Raw genomic sequence first — 15,893 nt, forward strand, 5'->3', positions numbered from 1 at the left:
CCGGTTCGCTCTGTGCGTCCGTGCAGCTTCCTGAGCCTTCAGGCAAGAGGAGAGGCAAAGCCTGATGATGTCACCAGACTTACATAAATAGAAACTTCTTGCAACAAAAGAAGACCTTTCCATTGTGAAACAATCTGCCATGTATTCATGTGTTCAACTCTTCTTCAAAAAAGCTTGCTTTTTTTGTCTGTCATTGCTCTTCCGTCTTTCAGATAGGACTTTCCTGGCATGAAGAAGAGGCCATATGGTGTAGTGAAAACAGCACTGGGCATGGATGCGGGTCCTGTCTCAGCAGGTACTGCGTGACCCTGGGCCCGTCACTTCCTGTCTCTTGAGTTCCCTCAAATGTCCAATTAGAACTGGAAAGGATCTCTGGGTCCTTTCCAGTTCTAACTTTCCAGATTATAGCATGTACTATCCCTGCCTCAGTAAGGGAGATAGCCTTCACCTCTAGCTTGGAGTCGGTGAGGCCACTACACAGCAACATTAGATGATTAACCGGCATTCCTAAGCGCCATGGGGCTGGGATGGGACCTTCCAGACTGCAAGTCATCTCAATGCTTTCTGCTATGATGAGGAATCCATTTCTTTTGCTGAGACCCGCCCCCCCGGAAGACGCAGCACCAAAATAAAACATAGGTATGGGGGCTTCCCTGGTGGCGCAGTGGTTGAGAGTCCGCCTGCCGATGCAGGGGACGCAGGTTCATGCCCCGGTCTGGGAAGATCCCACATGCCGTGGAGCGGCTGGGCCCGTGAGCCATGGCCGCTGAGCCTGTGCGTCCGGAGCCTGTGCTCCGCAACGGGAGAGGCCACAACAGTGAGAGGCCCACGTACCACAAAAAAAAAAAAAAAAAAAAAAAAAAAAAAGATCACTGTTAATCAAAGAAAACCAGACATCTCAAGTTAATGAATTTAGCGCTTTTCTATGTATGGGAAGATACAAAGTCTGGGCTCATTGAAATCACTCCTTTGATATGCACCTCAGGTATCTGGGGCCAGTATTCTGCACTCTCTCATCCTGAGTCTCCTCAGGGTGAACTGGCAGGGGAGGCTGCAGCATCCTCTTTCCCTCCTGAGTTCCCTCAGGGCTCACCGTCAGGGCAGCTGTAATGTGGTGGTTTGATGGCTGCAACATCCTTTGTTTACCGATACGGCAGGCGATATTTTAGTTCACACTCATGACTAGTTTTCTTATGAGTGATAAACACAATAATGGTAACCTCCACCTACAGAGGACTTCAAATAGTCTGCATCAAGTTCTCCACACCCTCTACCTCATGTCATGCTCACTGAGCTAGGCATCATTATCCCTATTTGAGGGAAAGGAAACTGAGGCTCCAAGAGACGACATCATCTGCCAAAGGTCCGATGGCAAGTGTACATCTGAGCCGGGGTTTGACCCCAGGACTGTCTGACTCCCAAGTCCATGGTCTAAGCTCAGGGGCTGAAAAAGCCCCTCCCACTGTCTGGCCCTGTGCCTGTTTCTATATGGCCATCAAGCAAAGAAGCGTTTTTACACTTTTAAATAGTTGGGAAAAAAATCAAAAGACGACGTATTTTTGACACATGAAAATTATACAATTCCAATTTCTGTGTCCATAGATAAAACTTTATTAGAACGCAGCTACATCATTTCATGTATGTACTGTCTGGCTGCTTTTGTGCTATAACGGCAGTGTTGGAGTATTTTCAGGCGAGACTATGTGTCCTTTAAAGGTTAACTATCTACTACCTGGCTCTTTACGGAAAGAGTTTGCTGACCCCTGCTCAATGCCATGCTACCTCTTAAAGATAAACTTCCTGCAAAGAAAACATCCCTTCCCACAAAAGTACCGTTATAGAAAGGGCACCCGCTCCTGCAGCTATCAACACGGCAGCTATCAACATTGGTCCTAGATTCTGCCTTTCCCTATGCCAAGCCAGCTCTGGGTTCTCACAGCTATCACCAGCTCCCGGTGCAATTCGAAAGGCAGAGCTGGGGGCAGCGTCTGGACTCTGCCAGGCAGGGACAGGCCGGAGCAAGCCTGGAAGGAGTGGGAAAGGGATTTAGACACAGAAGTCAGCCCGACTTCTTTAATACCTTCGCCCCCTTGATTCGCGGTTTCCTGCCACATCTTGTTCAGCTGTGAACGTGCCCAGGCGCCAAGCAGGGACAGGCGGGCCAGAACCGCTGAAAGCACGGGGGCCCCATGCCTCACAACATTTCAGCGGGCTCCCACCCTGGAGGAGGATAGAGGCCCAGCTCGGAGGCGCCTCTCTGGGGAGCCTCAGCCTATTCCGTGAGATGAGAGCTTGGCCTGACTGCTCTATCCCCAACCTGACCCACGCACCTGCGAAAGGCAGGCCTCTCCTTCGCGCTGCATAACCGCTCTGGGGGAGTCTGTAACACCCTCTGCCCTTCCACTGCCCCCCTGGGGGGTGAGGTCCAAAGAGCAGATTTTGCTCTCTGTGGCACTCCTTCGTTCAATAGGACATTTGAGCACCAGCTACGTCCACCTCTGTAGAGATATGAAGGGAGTAAACGTAACGGAGGAGCTTTCTGTTTGCTTCAGGACACGGATGCACCAGATGGAGAAGCTACAGAACAATCCGGGCAAATTCAGATCCCTGTACCAATGCTGAGCGCCAGCTGTATATCTGGCACGCTCCGAGTGCTTTCACATCCATGCTTTCACTTAAGCCGCAAAACATTCCTGTGGCCCAGGCACCCTTACACCCATTTTACAGATAAGAAAATGAGAATCTCAGAGTTTGCCTGATCAAATGGCTGTTAAGAGGTGAAGCTAGGCTTTCCATGCAGGTCTCACTGGTTCTAAAACATGTGCATCTTTGAAAAACGGGGCTACCTCCACGGCATGCAGCTGGGTGCCTGAGTGGGTGCAGCATGGCGAAGGAAAAAAGTCTTTTTTTTTTTCTTTTTGGTCACGTGGTTTGTGGGATCTTAGTTCCCTGACCAGGGATTGAACCCGGGCCTCCTGCAGTGAGAACGCCGAGTCCTAACCACTGGACCACCAGGGAATTTTGAGGAAAAAAAAAGTCTTAATTGAACCCTTATATAGCAACTGAAAGAGCACTGGACCAGCAATCAAAAATTCTTCTAGACCCAGCTCTGCCTTTTAATGAGCGATATGCCCCTGGGTGAGATTTTTTTTTTTTTTTCATCCTTGGGTCTCAGGGGATGACTGAAACTACAGTGGAGAAGCTGGACCAAGTGATCTCAAAGCACTACCCACCTTCATTGCTTCTCTCTGTACCTGCTTCACAGGTGCTGCACTTTGGCACAGGATTCATCATTTAGCTCTGGCCGTGAGTCACAAGGCTCAACCCTAGTGCCTGTATCAAAACCTTAAAAAGACAGAGAAGCCCTCATAAAACTCAGATAGTTGAGCTATATGGGCTCATTTGGCAATGAGAAGGGAGTGGAAACGGTGTGATGGGGGCAGGGCAGGGGGCAGAATTGTAACCGTATGTCTTTTTCTATTGCCTTTGAATTTTCCCTCCCTCCCCCCAACCTTTTAACTTCTTTTTGTTTGTTTTTTTTTTTTAATTTTTGGTTGTGTTGGGTCTTCGTTTCTGTGCGAGGGCTTTCTCTAGTTGCAGCGAGCGGGGGCCACTCTTCATCGCGGTGCGCGGGCCTCTCACTTGTCGCGGCCTCTCTTGTTGCGGAGCACAGGCTCCAGACGCGCAGGCTCAGTAGCGTGGCTCACGGGCCTAGTTGCTCCGCGGCATGTGGGATCTTCCCAGACCAGGGCTCGAACCCGTGTCCCCTGCATTGGCAGGCAGATTCTCAACCACTGCACCACCAGGGAAGCCCCTTTTAACTTTCTGAATCATGTAAAGGTAGTACTCATTCAAAAAATAAATTGAAAAATGAACAAAAGGAGTTGATTTACAGAAAATGATTAACTCAAATACTATCGAGGTGAAATGTGGATATGATAGCAGTCATGAAGGTCCTGTGCAAACGACTGGCACAGAGAAGCTCTGCCCCCCTCTGTCAGCAGCCTGCCAATTGTGCCTTGGTCTGCTTCCTAGTAACTGACTGATTGATTATTGATCACCCTTTAAATCTTATGGGCTGAACATAAAGTGGTAAGAGAAGAAAAAACACAGCAAGACAATTCACAGATTTTTAGACGGAGAAGCAGCTGAGAGAGCTTCTAACTCAGCGCCCTCACCAAACAAAAATTGTTGGGGATGGAAGGCTCAAGGCTTGTCAAGGCTTGTTGGCAGGACTAAGACGTCCCTAAGCCCTGGGCCCTTGTTCTTCTGGAGGCTCTATCTCCCAGCAAGCATGTCTAAATGCACCTGCATTGAATACATGTTGTTCGTATAATCTCTAAAGCATAATTCTAATTTTGCTTTTGAAGTGGTTTGACTCTTTTATTTTTTTTATTCTTTTTTAAAATTTTTATTATTTATTTTTGGCTGCATTGGGTCTTCGTTGCTGCACGCGGGCTTTCTCTAGTTGCAGCAAGCGGGGGCTACTCTTCGTTGCAGAGCGTGGGCTTCTCATTGCGGTGGCTTCTCTTGTTGCAGAGCACAGGCTCTAGGCGCACGGGCTTTAGTAGTTGTGGCACGTGGGCTCAGTAGCTGTGGCTCGTGGGCTTCATTGCTCCGCGGCATGTGGGATCTTCCAGGACCAGGGCTCGAAGCTGTGTCCCCCACATTGGCAGGCGGATTCTTAACCACTGCGCCACCAGGGAAGCCATGGTTTGACTCTTAGTAATGTAAAATTTATGGTTGCTTATGATTCCTGAGTATTTGAATAATTGTGTTCCCTGGGATTCCGGCAAAAAACTAAAACCTCAATAAAAGTTGTTTTCCTAGGAACATTCTAAATCTAAATTTCATACTTAATGAAGGTGACATAAGGAGAAGTTTTAATTAAACGTATATTAACTTTGATCTTGCAATTTCCTTTGGTATCATCTTTGTTCATGACTTAAAAGTTTCCTAATGCCTGCAAAGCTCCTAAGTAACAGGCACTGTGAACTGGTGGCAGCAGAGGTAGGAACCCACTCCCACTACCTCCCAAACCACTGTACCCTTTAAGAACACCAGTCCTTCAAAGGGAGAACTCCCACCACTGGCACTGACAAAGAGAGCCCGTCTCCTACCCACTCCCACCTACACGGATGCTGCTAATAGTGGAGGTGATGGGAGCCGAGGGGGTCTATCCCCCCGCCCCCATTCCTGAAATAACCTGCTGTGGAAGGGGCTGTCCCTCCCTCTTTCAGCACCTCCCTCCCATCAGCCCTTCCGGCAACTCCATAAATCATCAAGGCTCTGCACAAAATTCTCTTACAAGGTTTCCCAGAAAGAATCACTATTAAGTAAAAAAAAAAAAAAAAGGGAAGGGTGGTGCTTCTTAGAGGTTGACCCAGGCATGAGGAGAAAGAAACCAAGAATGTAAGTTGGGGACTGCAAGCTGATGCCTACCAGGTTTTGTTTTCAATAACAGAGTTCTCAGGCTGCCTCTTTTTCATTTCCATTTGAAGTTGGAGGGGTGGGGAAGGGGGAGAGCTTTGGAGTGGGGTTTGGTGCTGAGAATATACATACAAATGAAGATGAGTCAAGGCTGGAAGCATCCAGATGACCAGGATGAAAAGCTCCCCGGGCATAGAGCCACAACTTCTGTTCTCTTTAGGGACCCAAGAGATGACTGCAGGGCAACACAAAGAGTCTGAATGTGTCTGTTTTTTTTGTTTGTTTGTTTTTGTTTTTTGCGGTACGGTCCTCTCACTGTTGTGGCCTCTCCCATTGCGGAGCACAGGCTCCAGACAGTAGGCTCAGCGGCCACGGCTCACGGGCCCAGCCGCTCTGCGGCATGCGGGATCCTCCCGGACCGGGGCACGAACCCGTGTCCCCTGCATTGGCAGGCGGACTCTCAACCACTGCGCCACCAGGGAAGCCCTGAATCTGTCTGTTTTAACAGGATGTGGCAGCCCAGGGACTGCTATGTAACTGCCCCTACTCCTATACCTCAAAAAGCACACAGGAGACAGAGGCACCCAATTAGATATGCATTTATTGTCCTTGGTATGTACAAGTGTCAATGCATTATTCATCACCCGCATCTTTTATCCACTTAATTAAATCCTGTACTTGCTCAGTGCTTAGCCTGCGTCCCTCCAACACAGGCCCCGTGAGGTCCCAGAAAGCACTGGTCTTAGCTTAGTCCATGCAAATATAATAACATTAACAGCTAAAACTCATGGGCTTTTTTCTTGTGCCAGGTATTTTGCTAAGCACTCCATTCATATCTCATTTAAATCTCAGAGTACCACACTGAGATAGGGATCGTCATTATCTCTATTTTACAGGTGGGAAAACTGAGGTTTGGAGAAATTAAATATCTTCCAAGAGCCAATTAGCTAGGGTCAGAAAAACCCAGGTAGTCTGGCTCAAGCCACTCTTTGAACCAGTCCCCTTCACGGCCTTATTAACTGACTTCTGACTGTTATTTCAGGTTTGCTGGTGACCTGTGCTCATGCTCACTACAGGCTAAGACTAAAAACCCTCTACTGGGGCTTCCCTCGTGGCGCAGTGGTTGAGAGTCCGCCTGCCAATGCAGGAGACACGGGTTTGAGCCCTGGTCTGGGAAGATCCCACATGCCACGGAGCAACTAAGCCCGTGCGCCACAACTACTGAGCCTGTGCCCTAGAGCCTTCGAGCCACAGCTACTGAAGCCCACGCGCCTAGAGCCCGTGCTCCGCAACAACAGAAGCCACCACAATGAGAACCCGCATACAGCAACGAAGACCCAACGCAGCCATAAATAAGTAAACAAATAAATAATAAAATTGTAAAGAAAACCTCTATTGGCCTCGGAGTGGTCACTCCTAAAGCACCTGTTCTCAGGGGCTCCTTGTCTCCGCTCTAACTCCACCTCACTCCCCCACGGCACTCTCCCACCATGCAGCCGGCACTAGCTTAGCTTTGCACACCCTCTCTCCTTTGAGCCTCACAGCCCCCCTATGAGGTGGGCAGGGCAGGCCTTTTATCCCCACGCAACACAGGGAACTGGGCATAACAGGGATGGAGAGACTTGTCAAAGGGCACTGCAAGCATTTGCTACAGTTGGAATTCTAGCCCAGTTTTCTAGAGCCAAAGCCACCTCCTATTGCTGGTACTACATCTCAAGGTCATGATGAAGAAGGGAAGGAGACTCTCTAGGGTCCTTGGGTCTATGGCTTGTCCTCCTCTCACCGGAGGTCAGAAAATAGCTCTCTGGGATTCTCCAGAATGACTGACAACGGTGATTCCTTCCCAGTTAAGACTCTCCCCTTAATTATCTGTTCCTTCGGGTTATGCAGTTCCCCAAACTGGTCTTATGCTCAAAGCACAAATGTGCCCCAGGGGAGAGTAACACAGTAGCTTCCTAATTCTTTCATGTTGAGAGAGTTCACAATCCCTTTGCGACAGAAAGGAGCCCACCAAGCTAAAAGTGAGGCAAGGTGACGGGTAAGGGAGACAGCAGAAGGGAGGTGGGGCCCATAAGTCATAGAAAACTCCTTTAGAGTTTTGCCAAAGTTGGTCCAGCACACTGCAGACAGACTGCTGAGTTCAGGGACTGGGAGAAGGAGGCCTCTGTCTTCTCTTTGATCTTCTCTTCTGCTCTCTCTCCCTCACACTCATACTTGTTGATCTGGTGGTGTTAAAGCATGCCAGGATTCAAGAGGGGGTTCAGGTGATCAGGGTGGGGTTCACGGGGCTTTCTTGAAGGAAAGTCAGAGGCAGTCTGGTTGTTCATGAGGCAAACTATTCACCAGGGTCTTTAGAGTCAAAGGAATAATCCCAAAGACTAAATTCTCAAAGAAGTTCATCATTTTTCAGCACAGCTAACTTACCAGTTACCTTATGTGACCTTGGACAGATGGCCTATCCTCTCCAAACTCAGTTTCCTCAACTGCAAAATGAGGCTAGAAGAGACCTACCTCCTCAGGATTGGGTGAAGATCAAATGAGATAATCTAAGTTCTTTGTCAACTCTAAGCCAACAGAGAGATGTCATTATTCCTCATTCACTAATCACCTTTACCCCTAATAGGCTATTGTACACAAAGTGAGTACCAGAATCTGCCATTAAATTGTTTTATTGGAAGAGATAAAAAGGCAACACAAACTGAAAAAAAGGTTAGCAGAAGAGAGCAGACAGTCCTGGACTGAAGTCAGCAGCAGCCTTGACGAGGAAATGCCAAGTTCTCTAACCTTTGCACCACACCTCAAAGGGCATTGGCCCCTGACTCACAGGTAACACAAATATTTTTTACTCCAATGTATTTCTTCGTTCAATACACTCATCCCGCTTTCCCTGGGTCCTCTCCACATATATCAATATTATGACTGCCTTGTAAATAGTAACCTGAGTGGGATAAAAATACCACAGTCACTTATTTAAAATGCCAGCTTCTGGGTTCCATACCTAGAGACTCTGGGGTGAGCCTCACAATGGGTGACCCCAGACCCATTCCTTCAGACCCTCTGCATCGGTTTAGTTAAGTCCCAAAGGGCACAGACTGTGTCATTTAACTACCCAGAATATCGTCAGTGCCCAACACTCAGAAATGATGCTTGCTAATAAACAAGAAACACCAGGAAGTCTGAACACTTGCTTCTTAAAAGACGTAACACTTTGTCCCCAGTATCATTTCACAACTTCAACCAGTTGCGTAATTCCCACCCCTCCTTAAGAATGAAATTCCAGCCACGTCAGTTTTCCTGTAGTGAACTTTTCTGACACCCCCAGGCTGGATTAAGTGGCCCTCCGTTGTGGTTCCACAGCTCCCAGACCAGACCGGCACTTACCTTATATTCTAGTTGTCAACTTAACTGTTAATCTTCCCCCCACTAGCAAAAAGTTTGCCCCCTTCCCTGAGGACAAGTGCTGTGTCCCCTTCTCTTTTGTGTTTCCACAATCTAGACTGGTGATCGGCACTAAATCAGCAGTCGTTAATGAAATGAACCACAAAGGGTATGGAATGGGATGGGACAGGTGATATAAACACTTTGGAATGGAAGAGGGATGAGAATCCTCTGTGATGTCCTAGTAGCTGTGCTTTGAACATCTTGGAGGAAGCCACAAGAGAAATGGAGGGGATGCCCCAGGCCACAGAGGAGGATGTGCCTCCCCCGGGTGCAGGGTCTGCTCCAGTTACTTTCCCCTCTAAAGTTGCTGCCTTGCTGTGTGAGAAATGTGCCACCAAAGCAGAAAGCCTGCCTGCTCTTGCCGGCAGACTTTTACATAGAGATGGGGATCACGTACTGGAGAAGTGGTAGGCAGGGCGGGGGCTTCCTCTGGGGGAGGCCAGGATGAGGAGGTGTGGCCTCATTGTGTGGCTCTGGACTCGGGTTTGCAGCCCCAGGTCACAGGGAATTTTGTTCATTTTATCCTACTAATCCTCACAACAGGCACACCTCAGCCCCCTAAGAAAGGAGCAAGGCATAAGAATTTTCCCTAGTGGAAGCCCAACTCCTTTCATAGAATGACATTGGAGGAACACACACAGATTTCCCATATCTTGAGCCCAGTGAGACCCTGCAAGGGACCTGCGTCCATCTCCCTTCTTCTGTTAGGCAGAAAGGCTGTTTTGAGAAGACACTTTCATTCTCTCTTGATGACCTGGCTCTAGAGACTGAAAAGAGCTCGAGTCCAACTGACGCGAAAAGAAACTGGTTCCTTCAGAAGAACAGAAATGCCAAACTAAGGGCCTCCAGAGTCTCTCAGCCAGAGGGCAGTAATGAAGCTCTCACCCATCAATCTGTCCCCAGAACAATCCTGAACTCCTTCCAAGGCTCTTGCAGATTCAATCCTGGGGTCTTGTCATGGAAAGAGCCCAGAAGTAGACTCCTGGCTCTGTCATTATCTAGTTGTACGACTGGGCAAGCCACTTCACTTCTCTGGATCTGCACCTCCTTCTCTGTGAACGATGGATTTGGATGAGACAACCTCTAAGTATGCTCCCAGCAGTATGATTCCAGGATGCCATGGGGTCTGTGGTTCTGGGACCATATTGGCATAACTGTCTTGCCTGACCATTAGCAAGAATGGCATCATTGGTTTACCTCCTCCCATCCACTCCACCCTCCCTAAGTGTTACTGGAAGACTGGTGTCTCTTAACTTCTGTCCCTCTACCTACCTTCCAGCCACATCTAACTCTCCTCCTGTCCCCACTACCAGTGTGTACAACCTGTGGAGGGGAAGTACAGATGGATGCCGCCAAAGGTCATCAGCCACTTTGTTTTGACCCTCAGCAGCTCTGGCAAAGGACACGGCAGAATTGCTGTTGGGGTGTTTATGAGGATTTCACTCACCTGCCTTCTCATCTTCCGTTAGCTGACTGAGTTCACAGAGATTTGGTTCCATTTTGGCATCCCTAAGAGGAGAGTTGAAGCATGAGAGGGACAAGATGGATTTTTTTTAGGGCCCTAAGCAATATGATGTGAGTAACCCCTCATGTTTTTCTACGAGAAAGAGTTTTACCAACGGCTGGTGGTCAATGACATCAGCAAATCAACCCCCTGCTCAGGCTCCTCTGATCACAACTCCAGTGCCCCCCATTCAGATGCTCTTCACCATGCCTTCCTTTGGGCAACTAAATTCTTACTCCCTCCCCTGCAGGGGAGTGTCCTGCAGTACTCCCCCCTACCCCCAGCTGATCTGGGCCCTAACTCATTGGTGCTGACTCAAAGAAAAGCAGACCCCTCAGGCGGCCGGAGGGTGGACCTGGGCCAGAGCCTGCAGGAGTGGGCAGGAGGGCAAGCAGAGGCGGGAAACCCATCAATCAGCCTGTCACCAAGTCTTTGCCGATCCCCTCCCCCACTCCCCACCGGGACTTGGTCCCATGCCGAGCTGCACAGTGGGGTCCCAGAGGAGGAAGGGGAGAAGACAGGAGCCTTTATTTTGTAGCAGCTGAAGATGTAAAGATGGAGCTCATTCTTTTTGGGGGTCCATCCCCAAGTGTGCTAACCCATCGTCACTCACAGGAGGAAGGTCTGAGTACTGCTGGTAAAGGCTGCCACGGTGGAGTTTAGGGAAAGGGGCAGCCAGGGTAGAGTTTTGAATCGGTATTTGCAAAGTTTTAGCCATAAGAGTGAGATAATGTCAGTTGTTTATAAGAAAGAGAGGAGGCAAATGGAAAGTATGAGCAGAGTTTAACGCCCTCAAATCGACCCCTTGGTGCTACCATTGCCACCGCCCCCCTCTTTTCTCTCCTACAGGCTTGCTGGGTATGGGGTAACTCCTTTGAGTTAAAGCACTGTGTTTTTAAAATGTCCCTGCTAAAATGAATCAACTATGCTACTCTGAGAATGTCTTTTTAACCCTGTTAGTACCCAGGATTGCATTTGCAGAGAGGGAATACAGGCCCATAAAAGATTCAGGGGCACAGAAAAGTGACTTTGGGATGAGGAGGATAGACTTTAGAACCGCAGAGCCCTAAGCAGTGAAATCGTGACTCAATGACTTAACCTTGTGTAACTGAACTAGGGGCAGTGAGTCAACTCCTTTGAGGTTTAGTTTCCCCATCTAGTGAAGAGGAGTAAAGCAGAAACCTCCACGGGGCCTCGGTCGGAGAGGCACAATCCTAGCACTGCATAGGCACTCTGATACACAGGCACTGAGTAAAGACGAGAATGGGGAGAAATGAGCTCGTGGGCAGGGAGCGCCAGACAAAACGGCACTTTCTCGTCCTTCTGAGGCCAGGCTTGAGGAGCAAAACGTATCCAGGGCTCCCTCTGCTGTCCATTCTTTACACCCATCTTCCTGTATCAGATACAAAGTGCCCAGGGTCCTGAGCCTGGGGCGCAGAATGGGCTCGTGCCCCAATTTAATCAGTGGAGTCCTGTTTGCACTTTGTTAACGTTATTTCTTGAAAACTTTCTTTCCTTTCCATTCTGCTGTTCCTTCCCTAATTTTATGCCTTTGTCTCATGCCTAGGTTGGCCCTCCCATCACCAATATCCTTCACAATATATCACTCTCAAAAAACCTCAGTCTCTTTATCTGTAAAAAGAAAATGTTCTCTGAAGTTGAAGCCGGTAAAATAACAGAGTTAAAGTTCGATAACGGAACTTCTAGGTTCAAAGTTCATCCTTTTTCCACATTATCACCTCTCTCTGAAGTGTGTGACCTTAAACATAACATTTAACTTCCCTAAGCTTTTTCCTCGTCTGTAAAATGGAGGAAACAATTGTATTCATCCCATGAGCCTGGTGTGAGGAGAAAGGGTGACAATGAAGGAGCAAAGGAGAATCGACAACAGAAAGAGCACAGTCAATACTTGCTATGGTCCTAAAGCACAGTGCGTTCAAGTAACTGGAGCAAGTTAGGTGCTTACAGTGGAAACAGAACATGAAAACAGATAAGACTGGAAAGGTAAACAGGAGTCAAGTCATGAAGAGCGTCGGAAAATATGGTCCCACAGTCAGCCAGTGCAGGCTGTCGTGAGGATTACATGAGTTTATACGGGTCAAGCCCTTAGAACAGTCAGGCTCCCCACAAGGCGCATGTGTTAGGTATTCCTGATAAAACCCTCCCGCTGCTAATCACGACTTAAAACGAAAGCAGGGAAATTTGTGAGCAGAACAGCCTTGAGTCGATGAGTTAAGGAATAGCTGCTTGAAGGAGAAAAGACTTAGAAAAAAGAACATCAGGAAAGAGAAGTGAAGACCCACATCAACCCTGTAATACTGGCCTTTGAATTTTAACAAATTACATCATTTCATGTGCATGTGTGCACACTCATGCATGCACACACACACACACACACACACACACACACACACAGCTCCCTCTCAACAGAGAGAAGCCCCTCTCCTACTGGCTCCCTTTCAAGCTACACCTCCACTCAGCAACCTGTTGGCTCTGCCCAGTGGTAGCGCCATTAGGGCATCTCCCTGCGTCAGTGTAATTTTTTGACCTACTTCTGGGGAGCCATGCTCTCACTTAGGTTCACCCACTGGCTTGTGTCATTGCTCTAGTTACTCAATTGGAAAGCCCAGTGTTTTTGACAGTGCATTTATTTAATACTTTCCTCCTGTACTGACCTTCTGAAAGGGAAAAAAAAATTCTTGAAGACTCTGAAAATGTGCTTAGAGACCTGAACACCCTAAGTTTGACAAATGCTTGATAAATAAAATCTTATTCAATTAAATGCATTATCACTACAGAAGAGTTTTGTTTTTACAACTGGTAAAAAGAGTTTTTAGTATTATTAACAAAATGAAAATACTAAATTAAAATGTTCTCTTCAAACTAGCAAACCCTAGAAAATACTCCCAAGTTCATCTTAAATATATATTAGTGGGTTGTTTGTCCCAAAAGACCTGTAATTATTAAATCCTTTGGTCTCTTTCTTTACTTAGTCTGCTTGGTCACATGATGACATTATGCAAATTTAAAAATAACTTAATACTTACTAAACTTTAATTTTACACAAGCGCTTAACCATTTTATATACGCCCTCAAGATGAATCTTCCAAACCTTACACTTCATTGCCAGGCTATGTTCCTTTCTTGTGGTTATATTGTATCACCCCCTAGCGTTATATATGATGCTTGCAGCCAATACATGATGTCAAATCTCTGATTTACTGAAGGAATGAATAATATCTGTAGATAAGTACTTTCTTGATTTATAGATTAGGTTTCCAAAGAATATATGTAAATCCGTTGGGTTCCAAGGCCAAAGTGCACTATATAAATCTTCAAAAACATCTAGAGAACTAGTGACCATACCATGATACCTTACGGAAGTTGTTTTGCAAAGTCACTGCACAAAACATATAGTGAATACAGTGTTATAAAATCAACAATGATTATTCTGTTATCCCCTGCTGACATTTCTAGAGATACATCAATGTTTAATGTCAATCCAGGAAAATGCAGCAGCAGGCTTCAGTAATAGAGAACAAAACCATAGACAAAGAGATGGCTCTAGTTCCACTTAAAAGGTTAATTTCTGGGCTTCCCTGGTGGCGCAGTGGTTGAGAGTCCGCCTGCCAATGCAGGAGACACGGGTTCGTGCCTCGGTCCGGGAAGATCCCACATGCCGCGGAGCGACTAGGCCCGTGAGCCGTGGCCGCTGAGCCTGCGCGTCTCGCAACGGGAGAGGCCACAACAGTGAGAGGCCCACGTACCACACACACACACACACACACACAAAAAAGGTTAATTTCTTTTAATGATTAGCATCTATTACTATTATATCTTGAGCTGCTGAAATAGTTCTCGATATTTTTTAGTTTTTTTTGCTTCATAGAATTTAATTAACATGTTTTCTAGCTTATAATGACTCCAGCTTGCTGGGTCTTCTTGTTCATTGGCATTGACTTTGTAGAATTTATCAGTTCTCCTTATTTCCTCTAAATTCTTCTATTAACTCTTCAGTGTGCTCCTCAAGAACATCTTCAGAGCCATCCCACCTATTTATCTAGTGTTTCCTATCTTCATCATGGCCCAGAAATGCTAAAAAATCATGCACACATTTTTTCTGTTTAACAATATAAATGTCCCTATTTGTTTCTAGCAATGCTTTTCTGCCTTGAAGTCCACTTTGTTAAATATTAATACTGCTTTTGTTTCATGGATTAGTGTTTTCAGGTTATATCCTTTTTTATCCCTTTACTTTAAACCTTTCTGTATCTTTATGTTTTTAGTGTGTCTGTATCTGATTCTTTAGGTCTTTCTTTAATCTTTATATTTTGTGTATGTAATCCAACTTGACGATCTTTATCTTTTAACTGAAGCCTTTAGTCTGTTTATATGTAACGTTATTACTGATACATAAATACATACACGTGTGTATTTATGTATATGCTTAAATCTACCATCTTACCACATACTGTCCTACTAGTTCTTTTCCTATCCCTTCTGATTGTTTAATTCTATTTCCACTGCGTTAATTTGTTATACATTATTTTCTATTCTTTTAATGATTACCAGAGATTACAACATATACTTGATTTGTAGTTTGACCTCTTCCAGAACAATCCAAGAACCTTAGAACATTTTAGCACTATTTACCCTTTCTCAACCTATATGCTGTTGCTATAATACATTTTAGTATTACCCCCAAATTTATTATTGCTACTATTTATACAGTCTATATTCACTTGTACTTACCTATTTCTCCTTTTTTGTTGACTTTCATTACTTCCTGCATTTTCAAGTCTTAGATTAGTTACTTTCTGTCCAATAGGTGGACCTGCGATAATAAATTGTTTTGTTTGAAATTGTCTTTATTTCACCTTCATGTTTTAAGAATATGGTCACTGAGTATAGAATTTGAAGAGCTTTGAAGATATAAATCTATTGTCTTACAGAGTCTATTGTTAAGAAGTTGACTGCCTTAGTGCTGCTCCTTTTTTTCTACTAGCTGCTTTTAAGATACTCCTTTTGTCTCTGGTATTCATAATACTATGATATTCTTAGGTGTGATTTTCTTTGTACTTATTTTGCCTAAGGCTTACAGGGAGATTCTTGAATATGTGGCTTGATATTTCTTTATTGATTTGGGAAAATTCTTACCCATTATCATCCCTCCTCTTTCTCCTTCTGGAACTCGTTACACACTTGTTATTAGAACTCTTCACTTTATTTCCTATGTTTCTTACACTTGTTCATACCTTTCCATTGTTTTCTGTGCTTCTGGATATTTTCTTTTGATTTCCCTTTCTAGCCACAGATTCTCTCTTAATCTGCATCTAATTTGCTGTTAAATTCATCCATGGAATTCTAATTTTAGCTACTAAATTTTTTACTACAACAATTGTTTTGTGTGTTTTTTGGTAATAAAATTCTTAGTCTTGTCTTTTATTACCTTGTTCATATTATGTAGTTATTTTAAAGTCAATGTCTGATATTATTTGGATACTCTCTGGATCTGTTT

At 45.7% G+C, this 15,893-nt stretch overlaps 1 long non-coding RNA gene across 1 annotated transcript in view; it reads right to left on the reverse strand.

The window, feature by feature from the left end:
• The window catches only part of LOC113628378 (uncharacterized), a 36,495-nt gene extending 22,498 nt beyond the window's left edge, over positions 1-13,997 (reverse strand). Inside the window, exon 1 of the long non-coding RNA XR_003436032.1 lies at positions 10,319-13,997. This is a non-coding gene — a long non-coding RNA (uncharacterized LOC113628378). The remainder of the gene's footprint in view (positions 1-10,318) is intronic.
• Between the last annotated feature and the right edge of the window lie 1,896 nt (positions 13,998-15,893).

Source organism: Aethalodelphis obliquidens, unplaced genomic scaffold (genome assembly GCF_003676395.1).
Source record: "Aethalodelphis obliquidens isolate GAN/ISIS:26980383/991018 unplaced genomic scaffold, ASM367639v1 scaffold2, whole genome shotgun sequence".
In the NCBI taxonomy this organism is placed as follows: domain Eukaryota; kingdom Metazoa; phylum Chordata; class Mammalia; order Artiodactyla; family Delphinidae; genus Aethalodelphis; species Aethalodelphis obliquidens.